At 44.2% G+C, this 18,109-nt stretch overlaps 1 protein-coding gene across 1 annotated transcript in view; it reads right to left on the reverse strand.

Annotated features, from left to right (window-relative positions):
- BACH2 (BTB domain and CNC homolog 2) overlaps positions 1–12,280 on the reverse strand; it is a 182,327-nt gene extending 170,047 nt beyond the window's left edge. The window contains exon 1 of the mRNA XM_029047528.2: positions 12,148–12,280. The gene's annotated coding sequence lies outside the window, so the exon portion shown is untranslated. The remainder of the gene's footprint in view (positions 1–12,147) is intronic.
- Between the last annotated feature and the right edge of the window lie 5,829 nt (positions 12,281–18,109).

Below are 18,109 nucleotides of genomic sequence, written 5' to 3' on the forward strand. Positions count from 1 at the left end.
AATAGTATTTCTTGTGTACTTACCTTGTGCAAAGCACTACTTAGCCCTTGGGAGAGTAAAACAGAGTTAGGAGATGTGATCCCTATCCTCGAGGCACTTACAATCTAGCTGGGATAGAGGCATGAAAATAGGGGTAGCAACTGAGTATAAAGCTATGCCCTACATGTTGTGGCAGGGAATGGGTGGAGTATCTAAGTGCTCAGGGACTCGGGACCCTGTACTTCCTCTGTGACATCACTGGTGACCCTAGGGAATCGGGGAAGAAAATACAAAAATTCATGAGGCAGGCAGAGTGATAAAGATCTGGGTCCTTGTGAATCATCACTTTGAAAGGGTAAGAGGAGAAAGAGAAGCTGTCTGAATGCATTTTCTGAGGCCAGGGCTAATCAGTTAATCGTATTTGTTGAGCGCTTACTGCATGCAGAGCACTCTACTAAGCTCTTGGGAGAGGACAATATTCCCTGGCCACAGTGAGCTTACAGTCTAGAAGAGGCATAGTCATAGTTCTTCTCCTCGTTCTCAGGGGTCTATCTTGGGTATCTATTGAGTGTGAGACACTGTACTAAAGGCTTTTTTTAAAAATTGGCACTGGGGTAGATGCAAGATAATCAAGTTGGACACAGTCCGTGACCCACATGGGAGGCACAACCTGAATCCCCATTTTACAGATGAGGTAGCTGAGGCCCAGAGAAGTGAAGTGACCTGCCCGAGGTCACACAGCAGACAAGTGTCAGAGCGGAATTAGAACCCAGATCCTTCTGACTCCCAGCTCTTTGCTCTACCCACTGGGTCATGCTTGGGAGAGTACAGCAAGAGTAAGTCACACTATCACTGTCCTTTAGGAGCTTACAACTTAATGGGGTGGGCAGGCAGACAAAAACACCTTAAAGATCTTGCATAATCATTACAGAATGAACAGATGGATAGGAAAATGAAAAGCACTGTGGTAACGCTTCCCACCTACTGTCAATCTTGACCAGAAGTCACCTTGCTCCCTTAGTCATCTTGACCATTTACAGATTTTCCTTCTTTTTTTTTTAGATATTCAGGTTCGGTCCGTGAATTTATCCTCCTGCTGCTTTAGTTCACTTATCACCTCTTCCCCTCTCTGCTTCTCCTTTGCTCCTTTCTCGTCTACTCTCTTTGTCAGTGAACCTCAGGGGTATAGGTGTCACCGTGTCACATGATTAGTGCTGCTGACATTACACCATTGCCTTAAAGGAAGCAGGCAGAAAGCATAGAAGGGAGTGGGGGTGGGGGAGTGGGGAGAATAAATACTCAGCCATTTTAAGAATGTGAACTTTAATAGGGTTCAGTAACCTTGAGCAAAAAAAAAAAAAAGAAGGATCCCTTCTTCCCGATTTCTTTGCGCTTCTCTGATTATAATGGACACGGGATGCTGCCTGCTAATCTCTGATTTTTCCTATTCATCCATTCTGAGCCTTCATCCCTCCTCTCTGGGTGTCCCTAAGGTATAGTCTCCAATCTCTGAGATTAAAACCATCGACTGTAATAACAGATAAAACGTGGACCCATGAGTCAGCGGATTCTAATGTTCCAAAGTATGGCAATCTGTGTACTTTTGAAAGATAGTGGCAGTCCATTACAACTATTGATTTGCAGCACTTTGTCAGCTCTAATGATGTTATCTCATTAAAAGAGATAAATGCCCCTACTGTTCTACCAAAAGCATCTGCCGCTGCTTCTTTCTCTCTGTCTCAACAGCAGGGCTCTCAGCAGCCGCGCATTAAAATAAGATTGAAAACCAACGTTAAGACTTGGTTATCCAGTTGCTTACTAAGACTTCCTTTCTATGGGTTTTTCCTGCTTTCGATAAACGCTCTGGCCCTGTCTCTGGGCCAAAGGAAGAGACAGAGGGATTAAGGAGAGGCAGGGATTAGTTGGAGGAGAAGGCATAGGGGTGGCAGAGGAGTATGTGGGCACAGGTGAAGTAGTCGACTGATTGTTGGACTGAGTGAGGAGGTTTTCTGCAGGGGGATGGGCGGGGGCGTTCACGGTGGTCTGAGGGAAGGCGGAGGAGGAGACCATGAAAGAAAAGTCTGCCACAGGTTCAGACATCGCTCAATCAATCCATAATATTATCATTGATCTAACCATACGCAGGGCAAAGAACTGGCCCAGGAGCCAGAAGGTCACGGGATCTAAATCTGGCTCCACCACTTGTCCGCTCTGTGACCTTAGGCAAGTCACTTCGCTTCTCTGGGCCTCCGTTACTTCATCTGTAAAATGGGGATTTTAGACTGTGACTAGACTGTGAGCTCACTGTGGGCAGGAGAGTGTCTGTTTGTTGTTACATTGTACTCTCCCAAGTGCTTAGTACAGAGCTTTGCACACAGTAAGCGCTCAATAAATAAGATCAAATGAATGGGGATTGAGACTGTGAGCTCCACAAAGGACAGGGACCGTGTTCAACCTGATTTGATTGTATCCATCCCAGCGCTTCATACTGTGTCTGGCACAGAGTAAGCACGTGGCAAATACCACAATTATTATTATTGTTATTATTATTATTAATACTTAGGGGAGTGTACTAGAGGTAGGAGACACGGTCCCCTATCAATCAATGGTATTGAGAGATTCTCATGTGCGCAGCGCTGTACTATGTGCTTGGGAAGCTACTAAATATGATAGGTAGACACGCTCCCTGCCTTCTAGCACCTTACAGTCTATTGATCCCTGTCTAAAACATGTTTAGGTTTAGCCCAATGGAAGCCACCTCTCTGGGTGGAAGAGGCAGCTTGGTGGGTACATTCCTAAAACTCTTATTTTTACTCTTAAAAATAAAGGCCACACTGTAGAGGCAGCGGGGCTTAGTGGACAGAGTACAGGCCTAGGAGTCAAAATGACCTGGGTTCTAATCCCAGCTTTACCACATCTGCTGTGTGACCTCGGGCAAGGCACTTTCTCTGGGGCTCAATTACCTCATCTGTAAAATGGGGATTAAGAGTGAGAGTCCCAAGTGGGACAGGGACTGTGACCAACCTGACTAGCTTATATTTACTTCAGTGATTAGAACAGTGCTTGGCACATAGTAAACAATTAACAAATACTATTCTTACTCTTATTTAAAAATTAGAAATAATTAATTCACTACTCCCCAGAGCAGCTTTTAAAAGATGTTCTTTAAAACAAATCACAGTGTGCAGTTTCCAAAATGAAAAACCAAAACCAGAAATCAGCCCCATTAGCCATTCTGCTTGCCAGAAGTAAAAGAGAGTCAAGATGGTGGCAATGATTATTCCTCCTGATATGCCCCAGGAATAGTATTGTTTCAACTGATTTCTTATTAAATAAAAAAGGTAGCAGTTTTCCATAGTGTATGTTTCATACATCATTCCCTTTGTGTATAAGGCCTCTAAAGTCCACATTATTAAAGTCTATTAAAGTCTCTATTTAGCTGCATTACTAATGTGTCTTTTGGGAAATTATTACAATGAAACGGCAACAATCTCTCACAAAATGCCAATGGCTTAATATTCCTGTCCTTGTCTCCAAACTGTGGGTGTATTTTTAGCTCAACTCCATCCAGAAGGGTAAAAATCCTAACCTATCGCTGCTGTAGCATGTCCTGTCGGTGGGTTAGGTTGGGAAAAGTGAAGAGATAATGACATTGCTAATTTCACCCAACACATTTTTCTGAACTCTACTCTCAGGTTGCCAATGTTCTAATTAACAAACACGTCTTGCTCAGCCTAATGACACTTTACCTCCATGGCTAGACACCGATGCTGTAATTAACTGCTTACATCCATGCCTAATTGAGACAAACCCTTCAAGATATTTAAATTGGAGGGGCAGTAGTAAGTTCTAAAATGACAAACTTTTTTTAGAATCAGAGCACTGATTCATTGAGATCAGTAAGACCTTGGTGTTTCAGCCCAAACTTAAGCCCCGAAACTTCTCAGGACCTTGGGGAAAAGAAATGATTCTTTCAAAAGCGTTTGGGGAAACACTGAAAATGATTTGCTTGGAAATGGTTTGAGTGAGCTCCCATGTCACCCTGACAAGCTGTCTTTGAAAAATACATGTGCTTCACCATTTGAATTCTGATTGCAAATAACCATAACTGTGATTCCCAAGCTCAAGAAAGGCACGTGTTCCCGCAAAAACATCCCAAATAGCCAACATTCCTATGCTCATTAGCCCCAGGGCAGAGATCCTGCTAAGGGCTGGAAAGATCCTGTAGCTAAAGTCAGTCCTGACTCATGGGAAGACACACTTGTGGTATTTGTTAAGCACTTACTATGTGCCAGGCACTGTCCCAGGCCCTGGTGTAGATAGAGGTAATCAGTTGGACACAGTCCCTGTCCCACATGGGACTCACAGCCTATGTAGGAGGGAAAATGGGTATTGAAGTAGGAGGAAGAAGGGGTATTGAATTCCCATTTTACGGATGAGAAAACTAAGGCAAAGTGACTTCACCAAGGTCAAAGAGCAGGCCAGAAAATTTCCATGAGATTTCCTTTCCCCTCCAGAGTATCTAGCTACTCAAATAGCCAGGCTGGAGTCTTTCTGCCTCACTTCTTCCTCTGGTCAGAGAATGACCTCTGTCCTGGGAACAGGGAGAAAATGATGTGTCCAGCTCCTGCAGCGTGGTCCAGTGAAAAAAGGATAGATCTGGGAGTCTGAGGACCGGGATTGTGATCACAGCTCACTTGCCTGTTGTGTGACCTCGGGGAAGTCACTTCACTTTTCTGAGCCTCACTTTCTTCCTCTGTAAGATAGAGATAAAACACCTGTCCTCCCTCCTGTAAGCTCCACGTAGGAGATGGCCTCTGTCTGACCTGCTTATTTTATCTACCCCAACACTCAGCACAGTGCTTGGTGCACAGTAAGTGCCAAACAATGACCATAATTATTAGTATTACCATTAGTTGCAGGTACAAAGTATATGGCCCTTAACTAAGTAGAATGCAGAGTGCTGAACTGAACCAAGAATATGGGAAGAATTTAAGATCCATCCTCATTCTGCCAAAACAAAGAGAGCACAAAAGCAAATCTCCACCCTGACAGAGCAGAGCAGAAGACAGAGCCTCTTGCTTCCCTCCTTTGTGTCTCAACGGTGCCCTGCATCAAAGAAACACAACCCCATCATCTGGCACCACCATTCCTGCCCCACAAAGTTATAATTCGACCAAAGGACCAATTTAGGTCAACGCTAGATTGCAGGACAAAAAAAAAAGTCATGCCGGTTCTTTCAGCATTCAAGTCAAACTCCCACAAGTCTTTCGAGCACCAAGAAATAAAGCACACTTATCGAGCGATGACAATAAGCCCAAACAACCTCCCTCAGCTGGGACGCTGTCAGCCCTGGCCAAATCCTCGAGAGAAAAAAAAGCAGAGAGATGCAAGGATGACTTCAAGAGACTAAAAGAAGGACTGTCTGAAATTCCAATAGTGAAATTATTTTATTCATTATTATTCATGGTATTTGTTAAACGCTTACTGCGTGCTGGGCACTGATCTAAGCACTGGGATAGAGTCAAGGTAATTAGGTAATTAGATTAGACACAGTCCATGTCCGACATGGGGCTCACAGTCTTAACCCCCATTTTACAAATGTGGTTAATGAGGCACAGAGAAGTGAATAGATTTGCCCAAGATCACAGAGCACAGAAGTGGCAGAGTGGGGATTAGAAATCAAGTCTTTCAGACTCCCAGGCCCATGCTCTAACCACTTGTCTTCGCTGCTTTTTGTGAAAAAGCAAACCAACCCTCCCTCTCCTCACAGACAGCATTATGATTCAAACCGGCCTGCCCTCTACCCACCTTCACCTATTGATAGGCTCCATTTTTCTTTTCCCCAGTCAGGAACCTTGGGATTTTGGTCATGCTGCTTTGTACCCATAAGACTGTGGCTCAGCCCGGGCTCCAACTTGAAGGTAGATCTGGTTTAAAAGCCTTATACTCCCCTCCCACCCCCACAGATGGAACCAAACCGGGGAAATCGCTGTTTGAAGAGTCACCACCTCCTCTGTCCCACCACCCACTGCTCTGTAGTAGGAAGTCATACCCGCCACCCCCACTGAAACGTGCTGTTTTTGGTAAGGCCGAAAGGAGCACTGGGCTTTCAGATTGAATTTGGTGGCAGGTCTTCTTTCTGATACTTCTGCATAAGCTTGCTGAAAGATGCAGCGTGGCTTAGTGGATAGACCCTGGGCTTGGGAGTCACAAGGACCTGGGTTCTACTCCAGGCTCTGCCACATGTCTGCTATGTGACTTAGGGGAAGTCACTTCACTTGTCTGGGACCCAGTTACCTCATTTGTAAAATGGAGATTAAGAGTGTGAGCCCCATGTGGGCCAGGGACTCTGTCCAACTTGATTAACTTGTGCCTATGCTTAGGACAGTGCTTGGCACATAGTAAGCACTTAACAGGTACCACAGTTATTGTATAAAACATGACCCTACTGACTTGTCACCGAGATTAATGTACAAAGGGAAAAATCCACATTCAGATTTCTCAAAGTCTCTATCGATATCGATCAGTGGTACTTACTGAGTGCTGACCATGTGCAGAGCACTAAGCGCTTGAGAGAGTATGATTCAACAGAGTTGAGAGAAACTATCCATGACCACAAAAATTCCATTAAATTGTGGAAGTTCCCTTTTCTCCCCACCTATACTCAATTGCTAAATTCAGTGCGTTTTGGAATATTTTCATTCGTGCATGGGAAGCAATGAATGGGGGGAAGAGGAGAAGGAAGAGGGAAAAGAGGGGCTTATCTCCCTCTCCACCCCAAAAAAAGTTTCTTTACAGCTTTACAAATGCAGGGGAACAAACACAGTGTGGAAGACTCATTTCTCATTCTCCATATGCATTTCATCAATAAAACCAGATTTAAATGACTATAAGTGCTTGTGGCTATAAAGTCCCCTTCAACCTGAAAACCACCCCAAGTAAGAAAGGATTAAAAAAAAAAACAACAAAAAACCTTTTCATCAAACCAGGAAATGAAGACAGCCATGTTTGAATATTTGAAGGCACCACGGTTACCTTCTGTTCAGTTTTTGATAAATATATTAGAACTACCAAACATTAACTGTAACCCCCACCAGTCTGACTCCTCTGGTGTCCATCTGACCTACCAAGAGCAGAAAAAGGAAGACCAAAGAAAAATTCCAACTAAACTGAGAAGAGAGCTAAACCTGGCATTTTGAAAGTTAGCCAGCATCCTATTTCCAAAATGCCACCTACCTTTAAATGAAGTCCAAATAATTGTGGATGTCTTTAGTCCTAACTTCTGTATAGATTGACTTTTTATCCCCAAAGACATTCTCATGAAAATCTCAGGGACTAAAAATGACCAAAAAGACATTGCTATGCCATTTTGCAAGTGTTAAGTAAATGAACAGAGGCTGAAAATCACAGCTGTTGTTTGCTTGGGAGCCACCATGACATAAATGAGGAGACTTCACTCAGCATCAGCAACAAGTGGGTCTTTCAGAGTTCGGTTTAGTGAAAAATTTCACCTCTCGATTTGTCATTTGTTCATTGCACTCAGTAGGCTGGAGGCTAGTTTGATGGTTGATACAGGTCACCTGCAGCCTTATCTCTCAGTGGCACAAAGACTATAGTTGAAGGTGAACAGAAAGTGTTCTGGGGATGCAAATACTGAGCTCTGGTCGCCAAGGTAGGGGGATTGACACCAATCTGTTCTCTTATAATAACAGTTGTGATATTTAAGTGTTTACTATGTGCCAAGCATTATCCTATCAATCAGTGGTATTTACTGAGCTCCTAATGTGCTCAATAAACTCTTGGAAGAGTATGATAGAATTGGTAAACAGGAGCCCTACCCTCAACAAGCTTTACCATCAGTCAGGGAGACAGACATTAAAATAAATTACAGATAGGGGAAACAACAGAGTACAAGGATATGTAAACAAGTTCTCTAGGGGTGGGGTGAGTATCAAAGTGCTTAGGGGGTGTGAACCCAAGTGCCTAGGCGATGCAGAAAGGAGAGAGAATAGGGTAGGGAGATGATGAACCTTCCTGGAGGAGATTTTTTTTAGTAAGACTTTAAAGATGGAATAGAGAAGCAGAATGGCCTCGTGGGTAGATCTCAGGCCTGGGAGTCTGAAGGACTTGCGTGTTAATCCAGCTCCACCACTTGTCTACTATGTGACCTTGGGCGAGACACTTAACATCTCTGTGCCTCAGTTATTTCAACTATAAAATGGAGATTAAGACTGTGAGCCCCAAGTGAGATGTGGGCCAAGTCCAACCTGATTAGCTTGTACCAACCCCAGCGCTTAGTACAATGTCTGGCACATAGTAAGTGCTTAAGAAATACCATAAAATAAAAGAAAAAATAGAAACGATACAGATTGGAAACAGTCTCTGCCCAACTCGAGGCTCAACAGTCTAAGGGGAAGGCTAAAGTGGTGCTTAACCTCTTTCTACAAATGAGGAAACTAAGGCACGCAAATCAATCAGGTGATTTACTGAAGGTCAGGCAAGTGATGGAGCTGGGATTAGAACCCAGGTCTCCTGATTCCCAGTCCTGTGCTCTCTCCACTAGGCCATGCTACTTCTCACAGGCAGGAAGAGGTGAAGAATAAATCTTATAGAGGGTGCTCCATAAGCCTCTAAACTATAGTGAACGCTCGTTGCAGTTCAAAACATCATGTAAAATATACATCACTTCAGATGCCCCAAAATATGGTGTAAACACTAGCAATGAAAGAAGCAGAAAATCTCGGCAGGGAACATGTCTGTCAACTCTGTGGTATGGTATTCTACCAAGTGCTTAGTATGGTGCTCTGCTCAGAGTAAGCGCTCAATAAATACTAGTGATAACGACGATGTTGATGATATAGAAGATTTAGGACACGTCACTCACTTAATCTGAGAAGGTGTGATCATCTTCCACAATAACATGATTGTTCTAGAGAAACACTTTCTTACACACCAGTTTCTGATCAGTGCCGCACTAGACAAACCTAACATTGGGTTGAAAATATTTTACAGGGTACATACCTATCAACCCCATTATATTGTACTCCTCCAAGGGTTTAGTACAGTGCTCTGCACCCAGTAAACGCTCAATAGATATGACCCTCTGCACCATTAAATGCCTCATCATTCCACATTCTTATGATGAAAATCACTTTACCTCCTTCAGCAATGTATCTTTTCTTACTGATTTTGCCGCTGGATATTAAGTAGGTGAAAAGGGAAATGAACTTGGAAAGAGGCTAAAAAATGAACTTTTCAGTTTCTGCTTTGAGTTGACTGTGGAGATAGTGAGCTGTTGGGTAAAGGTGAAACTGCTGCCAAATTGGCAGCAAAAATGTGGAGCTGAATGTTTAACTCTGCAAACAGGTTGGGGAAGAAAACACAGGAGGCTCTTAAAAGCAAATATTGAGGAGGACAGAGGGCTCGTTGTGGTCAGGACCTACCAACTCTGTTATACTGTACATTCTAAGTGCTTAGGACAGTGTTCTGCACAGAGTAAGTGCTCTAATACCACTGACTGGTTGACCCTATCCACCAAAAGAGGGAGAATTAATTCAAGAATTAGATGCAAAGGGCAACAGTGATAATAATAACAATAATAATAATAATTATGGTGCTTAAGCACTCCCTATGTGCCAAAAACTGTTGTAAGCACTGATAGAATCAAGTTAGTCAGGTTGGACACTGTCACTGTCCCACATAAGACTCACACTCTTAAACCCCATTGTACAGATGAGGTAAATGAGGTCAAGAGAAGTGAAGTGACTTACTCAAAATCATACAGCAGACATGCGGCAGAGCTGGGAGTAGAACCCATGACCTTCTGATTCTCAGACCCATGCTCTATTCACTAAGCTGTACTGCTTCTCCAGAGAGTTATGGTATATCTATTAAGTGCCCACTGAATCGGGGCACTGTACTAAGCTCTTAATGGATTTTATAGTAAGGCACAGAGAGTATGACACCTCAAAATGGCCACTCCATTAGCCCTTGTTCTTCTGACACCTAACTAGTCCCTCTAGACTATAAGCTCATTGTGGGCAGGGAATATGTCTGTTTATTGTTGTATTTTACTCTCCTAAGCACTTAGTAAAATGCTTTGCAGACAGTAAGCGCTCAATAAATATGAATGAATAGTCCATTCCAGATGCTGGGCTAATAAATGCCAAATGGTTCAAATGTGAAATTCCATGGAACGAAAGAGCAAGTCTCCCATATCACAGATATCACAGAGAAAGTACTCTCACAAGAGCTTAATACAGTGCTCTGCATATATTAAGCACTCAAATAGGATTGACTGAACGAACTCACAGCCAGAGCTAGCTGCACAACAATAATAATAATAATAATCATAATTGTGGTCTTTAAGGGCTTACTATGTGCCAAACACTGTGCAGGGGTAGATACTAAATAATCATATCAGACTCAGTCCTTATCCCACAGTTAAGGGGAAGGGAGAAAAGGTATCTTACCTCTGTTTAACAAACGAGCAAACAGAGAAGGTAAGTAACTACCCCGAAGTTACCCAGGAGGTTAGTGGTGGAGGCTGAATTCTGGGCCTGTGTTCTTTCCATTAGGCCATGCTGCTCCTTAATAGTCCCTGACTTCCCTCCCTCATTCAGCTAGGGTCAGGGAGGTCTCCTCTGAAGGCTCTAATTGGTGGGATGAGGGGAGGAACGTCCAAAGAGAGTGAACAGAGGGGCCACTCGGGACTCAAACTCACAAGGGGAATCCTGATTGGGCTCTTGAGACGGCCTTTTTCCTCAGCTTTTTCAACACTTTCTCACTTTCAAAGGCAAGGTAGTTTGACCTGCTCTACTGACCCAGAGGCACGGAGGCCTAGTGGAAAGAGCACAGGCCTGAGAGTCAGGAGACCTCAGCTCACACTTATAAATCCAGCTCACACTTGCCTGTTGTGTGCAATCCCTCTCTCCCTCAGTGTCCTCCTCTGTAAAGTGGGAATAAGATACTTGCTCTCTCCACTTCTTATATTTAGAGCCCTGTGTGCGACAAGGACTGTGCCTGATCTGATTATCACTGATGGTTCTAACACTGAGTGTGGTGCTTTAGCCCAGAACAGGCAGTTAATAAGTGCCATTACTATTAGTGCTTACTGCAGTGCTCTGCACACAGTTAAGGGCTCAAATACCATCACTGTTATTGTTGTTATTATTCCCTGACCATCTCTACAACTAGCTGCTTGCATTAGCATGAAGGGATCATAACCCTTCCCCAGTGGGATGGAGATGGATAATTAGGCCCAAGAGGCAATATTGCCTAATGGAAAGAATATGGACCCAGGAGTCAGAGGATCTTGGTTCTAATACCGTTCTGCCAGTTGCTTGCTGTGTGTCCTTGGGCAAGTCATTTCATTTTTCTGTACCTCAGTTTCCTTAGCTGTAAAAATGGGGATTAAATACCTGTTCTCCCAACTACTTAGACTGTGAACCCTATACGTGATAGGGACTCTGACCTGATTAACTTGTACCATACCCCCCGGCTTAGCACAGTGTTTGATACATAGTATGTGCTTAACAAATTCCATAAAAAAAGAGGAGGAAGTTATGGGGCGGAGGGGAAGGGCTCCAACTTTTCAAGATGTCCAGTGTACCAGCTGCTCGTTGCCCAAGCAAACAACCTCAGGGTCCCTGGACCATTTCATATGAGGAAGCGCGGGACCACCAGGTGCGCGGACACAGAGAAACAGCTCAAATTGGGTGGGGGAGGGGACGGGGAGACCACCGCCTCATACAGGAAGCCAAATTCCCTCACACCCTCGGAAACCAATGCTAAGTTTGATCTGGGGAAGATTCCAGTATCACGAAAAAGACAAAGAGGAGTGTGAAAGTATGTGGAGGGGAGGTGCCGGGTTGGGAGAGGGGATGGGGTGCCCACATCCAAATTCTGCTTCTCTGGCTCAGATCGTCTGCATATTCCATTTATCACCTCTCTTGTAAAATACATCTGGGGTTTCAAAACGCTTCAAATTGCTTGCTTTACAACTTCCCCAAAGGAAGCCCAGGTTACAGACTATGTTGCCAGGACATGGAAGGCGCAAGGTCATATTTCAAATTTGGTCCCCAAAGGACCAGATTCCTTTCCTGACGCCGGACGCTTTGATTCAGGCTTGGCCGGGGAGAGGTCGGTTCTGAAGGCATCTTTTACCTTGTACATGTGGCATGGCCTGGAGCCAAGGGTCAGACATGTCCCAAAACACGGAAGCTCTTGACCATCCTCTTTCCTCCTCCTCCTCCTCGTTCTTCTCCTCCTCTATGGTTCTTCTCTCTGGGAAGGAGTGAGCACTGACGGAAACACAAATCGAGAAGAAATCGGTGAGAGGACATGCTAGGTTCCTGTCAACTACAACCTGAGGGTGGTGGGCAGAGGGACTGTAGACAAAGGTATTTATTGAGCACTCACTGTGTGCCAAGCACTGCACTAAGCACTTGGGAGAGGACAATAAAATAAAATGAGCAATGGAGGTACATCTTGCTACATAAGAACACCCTATTCACTTGGGCAAGGAAAAGAGCATTTGGTTATGTTGCCCTAGCTCAGTCTTATTCCAGGGACCCCCAAAAGTAGAGATTTATATGTCATAAATCCTCCAAGAGGCTTTCCCCGATTAAAGCCCTCTTTGTCCTGCGTCATTCTCCCTCCTATGTCATCTATGCACTTGGATAGTGATCTTTGGACACTTGATATTCACCCCAACCCCAACCCCAATGCCACAGCATTTATAGACATATCTTTAAATTATATATTATATATTCTAAATGACTTATTTATTCCTTTGAACGCCTGTCTTCCCCTCTAGACTGTAAGCTAATTATGGGTAGGGATGGTACTGTACTCTCCCAAGTGCTTAGCACAGTGCTTTGCACATGGTAAGGACTCAATAAAGGCTGCCGAAGCAGTGTGGCTTAGTGGAAAGAGCACGGGCTTGGGAGTCAGAGGTCGTGGGTTCCAATCCTGGCTCCACCACTTGTCAGTTGTGTGACTTTGGTTAAGTCACTTTGCTCCTGTGTGCCTCAGTTACCTCATCTATAAAATAGGGATTAAGACTGTAAGTCCCATGTGAGACAACCTGCTGACCTTGTATCTACCCCAGCGCTTAGAACAGTGCTTGTTATATTGTAAGCGCTTAACAAATACCATAATAATAATCATTATTATAAATACCATTGATTGATTGATACTTAAGTTGAAATGAGTGGATCATCTTCCAACTAACTGGGGCGCTGGGGTGGGTGGGGGAGGAATTTCTTCTTCACTGGAAATTTCATAGTGATTTTTCATTATCTATAAAGGAATTCCCTGCCCCTTTAACTCTGGTCAGTGTGGTTGATAGAGCCATGGTTTCCTGGTAAGACCTGAGGTCACTGCACTGTGGGGCAGTCATCTGTCCATCATTCGCTGATTCTGTGATGACTAAGCATTTTAAAAGATCCCTTCCCAACCTCAGTGAGAAGCTGCGTGGCTTTGTGGAAAGAGCACGGGCTTGGGAGTCAGAGGTCGTGGGTTCTAATTCTGGCTCCGCCACTTGTCAGCTGTGTGACTCTGGGCAAGTCACTTCACTTCTCTGGGCCTCAGTGACCTCATCTGTAAAAATGAGGATTAAGACTGTGAGCCCCCCACGGGACAACCTGGTTATCTTGTATCTACCCTAGTACTTAGAACAATGCTTGGCACATAGTAAGCACTTAAATACCATCATTAGTGTTATCATTATTATTAAAGACAAGTTTATGCCTGGAGCCATATTCCTCTCAATCCTGAGTGCCCAAATCACCTTAAAAACAGCAATCGGATCTAAGGTGTTTACTGACTGATAACCAACTGTGGGCACTGTACTAAACTCTTGGGAGGGCACGACAGAGGCAGAAGACACGAGTGCAGCCCTAAAGGAGTTTACAATCCATGAGGAGTGGATTTCCAGAAACCCCATAAGCGGAATCATGGGGTTCATGTTAATGACCGTCTTCCCCTCTAGAATGTAAGCTCGTATCTGCTAATCCTGCTGTATTGTACTCTCCCAAGATCTTAGTACAGTGCTCTGCACACAGCTCTCAATGAATGCGACTGATTGATCAATGGGTTCAACTTGTCTTTCTGTTCTAAGAATGAATCGCCACCTGGCACCCAAAAAGGCTCCACTTGGGTAATTCAGAAACCCACACTTTGCAGTTTTAAGTCATAAATGACGACGAGGAGATTAAAACCTGATATTCCTCAAGCGCCAATTTCAGCTCGACATTAATATTTTACTTTATTCCATCATCTGTATTGCCTCCAGACATCATGAATTAAATTTATCAACTACCTTCATGCACATGGCTCTGTGCCAAGCTATGACATCAGCATTGGCTGAATGGAAAGAGCAGGGGCCTGGGAGTCGGGCAGCCTGGGTTCCAATTTCAATCAGCCACTGTCCTGCTTATGAGGCCTTGGATAAGTCTTGCCTTACCTCTCTGCACCTCAATTCCCGCATCTGTAAAATGGGAATGAAATGCCTTTCCTACCTCCTTCTTGGACAGCGAGCTATGTGCAGGCAGGGACCATGTCCAATCAGATTCTCTTTGGGAATTTACACAGCATTAAGCATGTAATGTTTTACTACCATTATTAGTATATTCTGAATCCAGGGTTGTTAAATGCCAAGTTGCTATTTAAACCTCAAATTTCTCAGCCCAAAATGTTCAGTTGAACTCCCCAGCGAGACTCTCTGCCAGATGGGAAAAGTCTTAATGGTTAAGACTGGGTTTTCTTCAACGGATGAAGCAATTTCACAAGTCCTTAAAGTGAGCAAGTCAAGCAGTGTTATTTATTTATACTTAGACTGTGTGCTCCATGTGGGATAGGGTCTGTCTCTGACCGGATGAACTTGAACCTACCAGTGCTTAGAACAATGCTTGATACATAATAACAGTTTAAATACAACAGTAATAATGATAATATGAGAACTTACTATGTACAGAGTACTGAACTAAGCGCTTGGGGGAACACAATAGAGTTGGTAGACACGTTCCCTGCCCGCAAGGTCAAATTCAGTCAGTCCTGTGGACGGGGTGCTTAAGTGCTTAGACATCCATACTTGGGAAGCACTTAAAAAGCAAATGACAATAAATTACTACTAAAGTAACTAGGAGCCTAAACTATTATTATTAAATATATAATTATTAAAAAAGAAAATAAAATGGTAGCTGTTGTCTTTATCTCCCTAACCCCAAGTACTCATTCATTCTATAGCATATCCAGCACTTAGAATAATGCTTGGCACACAGTAAACGCTTAAATGCCATCTTTATTATTTACTGAGTGCTTACTGGGTACAGAGTAGTGTACTAAGCTCTTGGGAGAGTATAATATAACAATGAACAGACACACTCCCGGAGCACAGTCAAGTTTACAGCTTAGAGATTTTAAGCTCCAAGTGCAACAGGGAGGAAGTCTGATCTGTTATGTTTCCATGGCCTCCAGCGCTCAGCACAGCGCCTAGGACACAGTAAGCACTTAACACATACTATAATAAACCAAATTAAACATGATACTCCTCCTCAATGATTCCTGCAGAGGGGGTTCACGGATGGGGTTCTTACGGAGCCTGGGGGGAAGTGGTTCAAGATTTTGGGGGGAGCGGGGAGATAAAAGCAGGAGAGGCACACTAAGTAGGGAGAACGGGACCCCTCTCCACATACTCTCACACTCAGCCTCTGACCCCACACCAACACGTGCGCACAAGAGGGAACTGCAGCAAAGAGATCCCTCCCCCCTGGCTAACTGCCCCCAACCCTGGCTTCCAGCCGATGGAGCTGCTGCTGCTGGTTGGGTGGGTGGGTAAGGTTTGGGGGTTGTCATCTAGCCAGGGACCTGTGACCAGAGAGTCGTCCCCTCATTCCCAGAGGCCTGGAGACCAGCTCCCCGTGTTCAAGTGGCGGAAGCGGCACTCATCGGAGGCTCCGGCAGTATCCCAGAAATGGAGTGCTGCCTGGACCTGGGATCCCCATTCAGGGCAGGCTGCTGCAAGCCGGGGTCTGAGCGTGCACCAAGCACTTGAAGGTAGTAGAACTGGCTACCTTGTTGTGAGAGGGGAATGTGTCTTGTGACTTACTGTACTTTCCTCTCCCAATAATAATAATAATAATGGTATTTGTTAAGCATTTACTATGTGCCAGGCACTGTTCTAAGTGCTGAAGTAGACCCAAGGTGATTGGGTTGGACACTGTCCCTATCCCACATGGGGCTCACGTTCAATCCCCATTTTACAGGTGAGGTAGCTGAGGCACAGAGCAGCGAAGTGACTTGCCCAAGGTCACATAGCAGACAAATGGCGGAGCCAGGATTAGAACCCAGGTCCTTCTGACTCCTGGGCCCGTGCTCTATCCATCAGGCCACGCTGCACAGTAAGTGCTCAATAAATACCACTGATTGATTGATGTCTGTTTTTAATGCACACCTTAGAGGAGGTACACCCAAGCTCTGAAATCTCCTCCACTAGACGGTAAACTTCTTGAACACAAGGATCATGTCTACCAACTCTCCCAAGAGCTTAGTATAGTGCTCTGCACATCATAAGCACTCAATAAATACCATTCATTGATTGCGACCTCCCTCTACGTGAACCCGTTGGTCACATATTGCATGGATTAGAGAAGCAACATGGCTTAGAGCACAGGCTTGAGAGTCAGAGGACGTGGGCTCTAATCCCGGCTCCGCCACTTGTCTGCTGTGTAACCTTGGGCAAGCCACTTAACTTCTCTGTGACTCAGCTCCCTCATCTGTAAAATGGGGATTAAGATTGTGAGCCCCATGTGGGACAACCTGATTACCTTGTATCTATCCCAGCGCTTAGAACAGTGCTTGGCACATACTAAGAGCTTAACGAATACCATAAAAAGAGAATTGCTTTCCCCAGCTGAATGTTGCTGCAATAGACATTTTCTCCCTTAAATAAATCACTGTATATTTTGCAAAACAAATTAAAGTACAATGCCAACCATCACTCACATTTCTGTCCCAAGTAAATAATACTTTCCCTCCCTCTGAAAAATGCAAACCGGCTTACAAAATTTTCAAGAGGTTTCACAACCTCCCAAGACACTAAATATTATTCCCTGGATTTTTCAGGAAAAAGGCAGGGAAAGGGGCTGCCCAATAGTGATCATTTTCTTCATACTTGTAAAACCTAAGGAATCCCATATTCTGTACCAGCAGCAGCAAAGATGGCGACGGTATCTCTCAATGGGAACGCTAATGATTCCCAGGAATCTCAAGAATCTAGAGGTGCCCATTTTATTTTTGGCTCAAAACATTTTGCTGATTATAAACGCATTCCTATGTACAAATATGTATACATATATATGAATATATGTATATATGAATATATGTACATATTCAGTTACATATATGGATTACAGAGTATTTCTTAAATGTGCACGAAGCACTAATCAAAAGTATTTATTAAGCGCTTCGTGCTAAACATGGAAGTAATAATAATGATGGCATTTGTTAAATGCTTACTATGTACAAAGCACCATTCTAAGTGCTGGGGGGATACAAGGTGATCAGGTTGTCCCACATGGGGCTCACAGTCTTAATCCCAATTTTACAGATGAGGTAACTGAGGCACAGAGAAATTAAGTGACTTGCCCAAAGTCACACAGCTGACAAGTAGCGGAGCTGGGATTAGAGCCCATGACCTTTGACTCCCAAGCCCGGGCTCTTTCCACTGAGCCACACTGCTTCCTTGTCCTAAACACTGGGGTAGGTGCAAGATAATCAGATCAGACACAGTCCCTGTCCCACTGTTTTAAGAGATCAGGAGCCCAAGTATCTTACTGCTATTTTACATAAGGGAACGGAGGCCAGCTGCATTTAAATGACTTGTCCAAGGGCACAGGGTAGCAGATATTAAATGTTTACTGTGTGCAGAGCACTGTACTAGGCACTGGGAGAGAATATACAAGTAGGAATGAGACACTCCCTGTCCCTTGGTGCAACTCACAATCTAAGAACAGGCCAGGGTAAGGGCTGGGATTAAAACTTGGGTCTCCTGCCTCTCATCTTTGTGATCTTCCCATTAGGCCACAAAAATACACGCATGTGTACACACACCCACACACAAGAG

Source organism: Ornithorhynchus anatinus, chromosome 19 (genome assembly GCF_004115215.2).
Source record: "Ornithorhynchus anatinus isolate Pmale09 chromosome 19, mOrnAna1.pri.v4, whole genome shotgun sequence".
Taxonomy (NCBI): domain Eukaryota; kingdom Metazoa; phylum Chordata; class Mammalia; order Monotremata; family Ornithorhynchidae; genus Ornithorhynchus; species Ornithorhynchus anatinus.